Raw genomic sequence first — 9,161 nt, 5'->3', positions numbered from 1 at the left:
AAATGTCATTTTTTTTACAAAATTGGAGAACACGAAGGTAGAACAGATCCTGCCTGGAAAGAGTGGAGGCAGAACAGTTAGTATCAGTAAGAAGAAGGAAAATGTGGGGAAAGGGTGAAGGAGGGTGAATATGATGGAAATATTATGTACACATGTATGTAAATGGAAAAATGATACCTGTTGAAAGTATTCCAGGTGTGGGGGAATGGAGGGATCAAGGAAAACGGTAGAGGAGGTAAATTCAAGTATTATATATTTGATATATTGTAATAACTTTTACAATGCCACAATGTATTCCCACCCACCACAACAATAAAAAAAAGTTGGCACCTTCTCTCTGCTACTTGATCAATCTGCTATTGCCTCCATCTGTTGCATTTTTCTTTTTATTTATTTATTTATTTTAGCATTACTGGGGTTTGAATTCAGAACCAGGCAGCCACTTTACTACTTGAGCCACGTGTTCAGCCCTTTTTTGCTTTTGTTACTGCTTTGGATAAGGCCTCATGTTCTTACCCAAATGTGCCTCAGACTGCAATCCTCCTACCTTCGGCCTCCTGCACAGTTAGAATGACAGGTGTGTACCACCATACTCAACCCTCCCTATTGTGTTTTTTCATTTCATTTGTTGAATTCTTCAGCTACAGGAATTATATTTTATTCCTTTTTTGTGATTTATTCGCTATTGAACATGTAATTCTGTTTGTGTGGTTATTTTTATAATTTTCTTTAGAAATTGTTTTGCAGCTCGCCAGTTTTCCTTTAAACAACTTGAATTCTTCATGAGGCAATTCATAGATCTCAATTTCTCTGGGGATGGTTAATTGAATATTGTGTTCTTTTGGTGATATCATGTTCCCCTTTTTTTTGGCCCTTTAAAATTTGAAATTTCTTGAAAAGGAATCTCTTCAAATCTTTACTGACTGCTTTCAGGGGAGAAACATCTTTAGGTAATGTGACTGGGGATTCTGAAGCTTTCCTAGACCTTTTCATGGATATGTCTTCCCTACATCTCTTGTTCTTTCTTGTGGGGTTACTCTTAAAATTGTATCCATTTTCTCATTCTTGCAAATTAAGCTGGGTACGTACATATTCCTATTTGTTTTCCTTAGGGTGCCTTTTCTTGTTTGTGTGCCTTTTCATCATCTTGCAGAGTCAACTTGGTTGTCTGTGTGAGATAGTGTTTGCTATCTGAAAGAGTATAATTTGGGAGTCAGCATGGAGGTGATGGGGTATGTGGAGTATTTGGGATGCCCATGGGTCAGCTGGGAAGTGGAATTCCACAGTGAGGTATCTCTCACTGGCTTCTTGATAGGATCTCTATTGCAGTTAGCAGTGTCCCAGACTGCTCCAAGTCTCTTCCAAGCACTTACCCATGCTGATTACCTCAGTATTATCAATGATGCCAGAAAGAAGTATGCTTCTTGGGCAATATCCTGCAAATTTTGGGAAGCTAGGTGCTCACTTAACATACTCTTACTCTCCACTGTGGAAGAAATTGCATACAGAAGAAATTTTTCTTGGCTCTGAGCTGAGATGTCTTTGAGGAGAGGTGATATATATAGAGTGAAACTGTTATTTCTCTCTTTAATGGGGCATTATTAAATGAAACTTCCTCACAGGACTCTTAGAATCTCACAGAGGAATTCTCATGTATGAATAGCTGTCAAAGTCAATGCTTCTGTGGTGGATGAGTGTAGTGAGCTCTTTCTGCCATCTTGTTGATGTCACTCCCTTCTCAGTATTCTTTCATTATTGCTATCCAAGAGCACTAAAAAACAGCAGAAAATCCTTAATTCAGATTAGCCATGCTATTTCCAATTTTGGCAAAGACTAGTGGTAACTGATCATAATTCTATTATAAATCATTTTCTCTTAGCTTAAATAAATCTTGGTAATTTGATTATAACAAATCAAAATATGACAAGCCTTGTTGTGGAATTTAACATGAAGAAATTTCAAATGCATCATGTCTAATTAATAATAAAAGCAGAATATTTATGCAAACCCATGTTTAGAATTGATAGAAAATGTGTAAGTAGAACTATGAAAGAATTTGATGTTTGAATTTTCCTTTGATATTAGGCTTAGCTCTCAATCACTTTTAACACTTACTTTTTGACATAACTTACTTTTCTGGGAGTTTTACTTATTGTAAGAAAAAAATCCACTTTTATTGATAGCCAGAAAATCTCAAGTGAAAATAAGGAAAGTTATTAATTAATCTATTCCTTTAGATTTTTAGCTATCCAATTCAGTTGTTTGCATAAGTAAACTTTGATCAAATTATTGAGATTATTTTCAGAGGTTAAGATAGAAATGTAAAGAATCAAGACATACTTGTAAAATACAAATATAACTTATAAGAAATCTGTCAATGCAAAGACTTAACCTAAACATGCTAGTTCCATGAAAGTTTTAATTGGTTTTAAGTCTTTGCATTTTAAAACTGCATGGTTTGAAGCATGCAATGTGTTCAAGACTAGTTATAATAAAGAATAAAATAAGAAAAACTGTATCAGAAAATATTTACTTTTGATGTTGTTAAGAAAGTAAAAAATGAGAATAGCAATTGAAATGGAATTAGTTGCACTGAAATTATTTCTACACTATAGAAGTAAAATGTAGTATAGGCTCTTCTTTGAAGTTTGGTTGTACAAATTATTTCACTCTCTTTCCTACTAGCACATTGAAAATGTTTTCAAATAATTATCTTATAAGTGATCTGATTACTATTAAATAATTACAGTGACATTAGTTAAATGGAACATTTGGTTGAAATTTTAAGAAATTCAATATAAAAAGGCTAAGAGCAAGGAAACTGATGACTCATGCCACAGCAATACTGCATAAGAAGCAATGTGACAACTTCTTTATTTTTATATATCTTAAGGCATTTGTTAATCATTTACTTTTACTTTCATTAAGTATATGATGCTAATTTAAATGCCTTTGGTAATTCTTTTAGCATTACCAAAAACGGTAATACTTAGTGTGAGTTGAAGAATGATTGTAAATCTGGGTCTTTGGAAGGAATCATTAATTTTGTTTGTAAGAGTATTACAGGATTGAAAAAAAATCGTCAATCCTTAAAAAGCTCTATGATAGATAAAAATTAGTAAAATGTCCACATGTATGTAAATGGAAAAATGAGACTTGTTGAAACTATTCCAAGAACGGATGGAGAGAGGATAAAGGAGAATGATGGAGGGGGTAAATTCAACTATGATATGATTGAAAAGAACTTTTGTAAATGTCACAATGTACCCCCAGTGCAGCAATAATAAAAACATTAGCAAAATGATTAATACTATTTTAAATCTAAAACTGTGTTTTTTATTTAAGTGTATCTTTTGAGAAAGTTATCTGAGAATTTGACTTAGTTTTGTAATCTTGTGCCTATCAGAAATGTTAATGACAGTTGCAAGTAAAATGATTTAAATGACTTCATATATGTGAAGTGGCAATTCCAGCCATTTAATAAACATTAAATCAAACTTTAAAGACTTTGTTACATAAAATGCATAGTGGTTCATAGGATCTGTTTTCTTTCTAGAAATTTATCTTTTCTAGGTATTCGTATAAAGGAAATATGTAGTGTTTCACATTTGGCATGTTTGGATGGGCTGACCCTTCATCCATGCTGTAACATTTATCAGGATTTTATTCCTTCATGTTGCAGAATAGTAGTTAATTTTGATTATCTATTTGTCTGTTGATAGACCTTTCCATTGTTTCTGATTTGGGAGTAATTATGAATAATGTTTCCATCAATATTCATATGTATATCTTGTGTTTTAAACAAATTTATTGTGATTGGAAGATTACTAAGATTACTGAGTGGAATTCCTGGGTAATATGAAGTGTGTTTTTAATTATGTAAGATAATACCATACTGATTTCTACAGTAACACCTCATTTGGTTTTATAAACAAAAAACAAATGTTCTCCTGACTAGTGGTGATTAGCATCTTTTCATTTGCTTCAGCCATTCGCTTGTCTTCTTTGGTGAGATATCTATTCAAATCATTTTCTTATTTAAAAAATCAGGTTATTATTTTTGAGTTTTTGTGAATAATAAATTTTATGAATTTTTGATAGAAGTTCTGATCAAATATATAATTTGTTAATATCTCTCACATTCTTTAGATTGAATTACAGTTTCTTAATAAAGACTTCTGAAGTATATTCATTTCTTCTACTACTTTTTGGGTTTAGTCTTTCTTCTGACATAAATAGTAAAAGATACCAATTTTTCTCTAAGCATTGCTTTAGGTGAAGTCAATAAATTTTGATGCTTTTTTTTTTTAGTCAGTCTAAACTATTTTATAAGTTCCTTCATGATTTCTTCCTTGATCCATGACTTATTTAGAAGTATGTGGGTTAATTTTCAAGTGTTTATTGATTTCCCATAATTCTTTCCGTTAATTTCTAATTTAATTCTGTTGTGTTTAGGGGAACATTCTTTGTATAATATTAATCCTTTTAAACTAATGGGGACTTGTTTTATATCTTCATATGTTTTATCGTATGACTATTCCATTGTACTTTAAAAGTATGTATTCTGCAGTGAGGAGGGGTTAGTAGTGGTACTCAGTTCTAGTACTGAGTGCTATTGAGTTCTAGTACTCAGTATGCTTGGGAATGTTCTCTCTAGATGCTTTATTAGCTATTGAGAATGGGAAATTAAAATCTTAAACTAAAATTTTTTAGTTTTATCAGGTTTGGCTGTGTTTAGGTCTCTGTTATTAGGTGAATATGCAATTATTGTCATCATATTTTCATGGTATTTTGACTCATGTCATAATGAAAGACTCCTCTTTATCTCCAGTAGTATTTTTGATGAAATCCTACACTGTCTTTCATTATGCTAGCCACTCCATCTTTCTAATTGCTACTATTTTCACAATGTCTCCTTTTTTACTTCAATTTGTGTTTTGAATCTGAAATATTTCTCTTGCAGAATGCATGTAATTGCATATTGCTTTTGTAATCTAACAACAGTCTCTACATTTTCTTTGAGATGTGTAACTATTCACATTTAATGTTATTAACATATCACAGTGTATTCATTAATGTTTTTATTGATGTTTATTTATGTTTACTATTTTTAAAATATATTTCCTTTGTTTCGAGTCACTATGCTCCTTCTAGCAATTCTAATACATTATATCCATATCTATTATAAATCTTCCATTTGTATTATAAATATAATTATTGCTTTGCACAAATCTATGCTTTTACTTAAAGAGAAGAAATGTAAGAAAATTTATAGAGCCTTTCAAATTAGCCCACATGTTTACCATATCTGCTGTTGTTCACTGATTCCTGTTGACTTCTACCATTTCTAGCAATATGCATTATTTCCTTTGAGCAGTGAAGTTCCATTATCTGGTGATGGGTCTGTTTTGGAAGGCCATATTAACAGTTTAAACTGTTTTCAGATCTTCCCTGGGTTTTACTTTCTGTACGTGCATTTTAAGTCTTGATGTGCGTATTTACAGTCCAATGGGAAGCCCAGAATTTGTGGATAGTTTGGGGCCTGTTTGGTACCATTTTTCATGTACATAGCCTCATACAAGATAATGTTTATCAAACTGCTGCCATAACCTCAAGCTAATAGAGAAGAGTCAAACATCACCATGACCAAGCCTGAGGAGTGATAGCCAGAGCACTTCCATGCCAGAATGCTATGTTTTCACCATTTAGAATTACATTTCAGCAGTTTTTTAAAGCATAAATGCTTTTCAAATCATTGGATCACTCTGGTTACTTTCTAGAGGACTGGTTTTGTTATATTCATTGTCATTTTTTTTTTTCAAATTTATAGTGCTTCTGCAGGGAAAAGAATTTGCCATTCTCTTCACTTAGCTCTACTCAGAAAACCTTACCCAGGACACCATTTTTGAGGAATAGGGGAATACTGCCTAGTGAAAGAAATCACTCAAATTAGAATATAGCTCATCCCAACATGCCTGGCAAAAGCATTTCTGTCAAATGAAGCCAAACTTTGAATGATGCCAAATCATTAATATAGGAACTAGACCTTGACAAAAACAATATTGATTATCTATAAAGAAGATAAAGAAAGTAGCTAGGCAAAATAAGAAGGAAGCATTAGATTAAAAATAATTTATAAACCTCAAGTCTGCTGTGCAGGATTTATAAAAAAAAGTATGTACTTGGATAATTTGGGGGATGATTAATAGTGAAAAAATTATTCTTTATTGAAATGAGAGTTGGATTATCCATCTCCAATTAAATGTTTCCATAATTCCTGAATTCATGTAGTGATTTAACTAGTAATTATATATAAGAAGTCTTGTTCTTGATATACTGCCTGCCTTGCTTTTTTGGTAATCCAAACCCTGAGACCTTGATCTTATTCTAATTTAGTCTTATATACCCTCTGAGGGATAATTTAATGATTAATGTTTATGTTATGATTTAGTGCTTCATTAAGCCTCTTGGAAGAATGTATAATTCTATAATAGATAGATAATGTATTATATGGAAAGTTTCTACCTTTTGAGAAGTAAGCCAAAAATCCATACACATTATAGTCTAGTGCTAGCCTTTCATAAAAAAAATCTTCAAAATTTTATTTACTTTTTGAAAAGCAAGTTAAAATGAGGGTGTATTCAGGAATTAACCAGGTTTGAGACTGCTTTAGATTTAGTGTTGATAATATTGTATATTGACTTTTAAAGCTCACAAAGTAATGGCAAATTATTTCTCACAGAAGTGAGAAATTAGAATGCTTAGAGAAGAATAAGGATGAAATTGGCACATATGCTAAGGAAATGGGTTGACATATGCTTACCTGAGGTAGAGGCATTATAGTGATACATTTTCATGGAACCTTGGCTATCATTTTTAAGTGAATTTCTAGAGGTTAAATATGGACTAACGTAGTGAGAAACTTCTGGTTTAAGAAGGATGTCACAATTTCATAGTTTTTTTTTTTTTTTCTTCAGGAAGCCCAGTAGATTCTCATGGTGAAAACCTAAGGAAGATCTCTGTAACTCTGTGAACAGCTACAGCCTTATCCAAAGCAAAGTCCTAGACTCTAGTATAAAAAAATCCACCCCTTGTCAATTTAAAACTCAAACACATCTCTTTAAATCATACATTCCACCTCTGCCCTCCAAAAGGCTCATGTTCATCTTGTAATGCATCTCCAACATTTCCAACATTATTCAAAAAATCCAAGTTCAAAGTCTCCTTTGAGATTTGAGGCAAACTCTTATTATGAACCCTAATTACAGACCACATAGTCTCTTTCTTGGGCTAGCTCTGCTCCTTGCCTGTGGCTTTCCTTGGAAGACATTCTACATTCCTTGGATCTCTAACTTCCTGAGGTCTCTACTGCAACTTTGGCTTCAGTTTCATAGCTTCATGTATTGCTATCTCAGGAGCTTCCCATAGGGACACCAGCTTTGGTACATATTGCCTGGCTTTCCTTTGAAATTTGGGTGGAAACCTGCATGACCCCACAATTTTTGTATTCTGCATGACTTCAAAACCTCTATCACATACTTAACCTGACAGGGGAGATACCATGATCACAAAGGTGGTTTTCCCAGGGCGAGGCTTATCCATTGTACTCCAGATGTGCTGACCCTGCGATTTCCCCAAATGTGGGAAACTCAACTGCATAATATGTGGTAGTGCGTTTGTGCTTTCCCCTATAATAAAAAACAAACAAAACAAAAATGTCTATAACACATGGATGACACCAAGGTCTGCCACCAGCTTGAGCAGTAGCTGGGCCCCGTTGGATCAGCAGCCTCTGAGTAACTGGATGGCTGAAACCAAGGAAACACTCTTTCTCTCTCTCTCTCTCTCTCTCTCTCTCTCTCTCTCTCTCTCAATCTCTCTCTCTCTCTCTCTGTGAGATTGGGGTTTGAACTCAGTGTTTCACACTTGTAAACCAGGTGCTGTACCTCTTGAGTCATACCTCCAGTCCATTTTTGCTATGGTTACTTTTGGAGATGAGGACTTTTGAACTATTTTCCTAGGCTGGCCTTGACCTGAGATCCTTATGATCTCAGCCTCCCAACTAGCTAAGATTACAGATTTGAGCCACAAGCACCATGCCTGGCACTCTCTTCTTAATAGACTCTTTCAAACGAGTTTGTGCTTTTTACATCCTTGACTCTGTGGTGGGTCTTGCTAGCTCTTGAGGTATCAAGACCTCTTTCCTATTGTCTTGGTGGAATATAATTGGTTTCTTTTTAATGGCACTAATTTCTTTAACAATCACACCTTCCTTGACCATAGCTTTACATGGTCTTCTTTTCGAGCTAAACTGAAAGCTTTTCAAATCTTTCTGCTCTGCTTTTTGCTCTAAATTCCCACTATAATATGACTAAAGCAGCAGCAAAACCCATACCACAATGTGAATGCTGGCTGCCTGGAAATTTTCTTTGTCAGATTAATTAGTTCATCACCTTTAAATTCAGCCTCATGAGCCAGGCATGATAGCAAATACCTCTAATACCAGATACTTGGGAGGCAGAATAGGAGGATGTGTTCTGAGTTTGGCCTGGGCAAAAACAAGGCTCTATATGAAAACAGCAGCAACAACAAAACAAACAAACAAAAACACTAAACAAAAGAGCTGGGCTCCTTACAGCATTATAGGGCTTCTGTAACCCACGTCTCCAAAATTTTCCAAATTCTTGCCACAAACAACTTTCAAAGGCTTGTGAACCTTCATCAGTATTAGTTACAGTAATGGCCCCACTCCGGCTACCACTTTTCTGTTAGACACTGTGACACAGTGCCTAAAAGGACCAACTTAAAGGGAGGAACCTTTATTTTGGCTGATGGTTTCAGAAGTCAGTCCATCTTGATGGGGAGGGCATGGTGGAGCAGGTAAGCTCACATCATGGCAGCCAGGAAGGAAGGAAGGAAGGAGAGGGAGAAGGGGAGAAGGGGAAAGGGAGAGAGAGAGCGAGCGAGCCTGTGCTAGGAGGCACATCCAGAGGTGTTGCACAACTTTTCTAGGCACTTCTCAATTCAGTGAAGCTGAGAAGCAGGATTAGACATCACACAAAAGAAGAATAAAGTGAAATATTACCACTATACAACTCTGTATTTCAAAATTGAAGAAACAATAAATTTTAAGAAAAAGAAAATGCAGGGAATTCATTTAC

At 34.4% G+C, this 9,161-nt stretch overlaps 1 pseudogene; it reads left to right on the top strand.

The window, feature by feature from the left end:
* Positions 1–7,535: 7,535 nt before the first annotated feature.
* Positions 7,536–7,685, top strand: LOC141421928 (U1 spliceosomal RNA; annotated as a pseudogene).
* The last annotated feature ends 1,476 nt before the right edge of the window (positions 7,686–9,161 follow it).

Source organism: Castor canadensis, chromosome 3 (genome assembly GCF_047511655.1).
Source record: "Castor canadensis chromosome 3, mCasCan1.hap1v2, whole genome shotgun sequence".
Classification (NCBI taxonomy): Eukaryota; Metazoa; Chordata; class Mammalia; order Rodentia; family Castoridae; genus Castor; species Castor canadensis.
The sequence above is the reverse complement of the archived record's forward strand: the minus strand, read 5'-3'. Positions and strand labels throughout refer to the sequence as shown.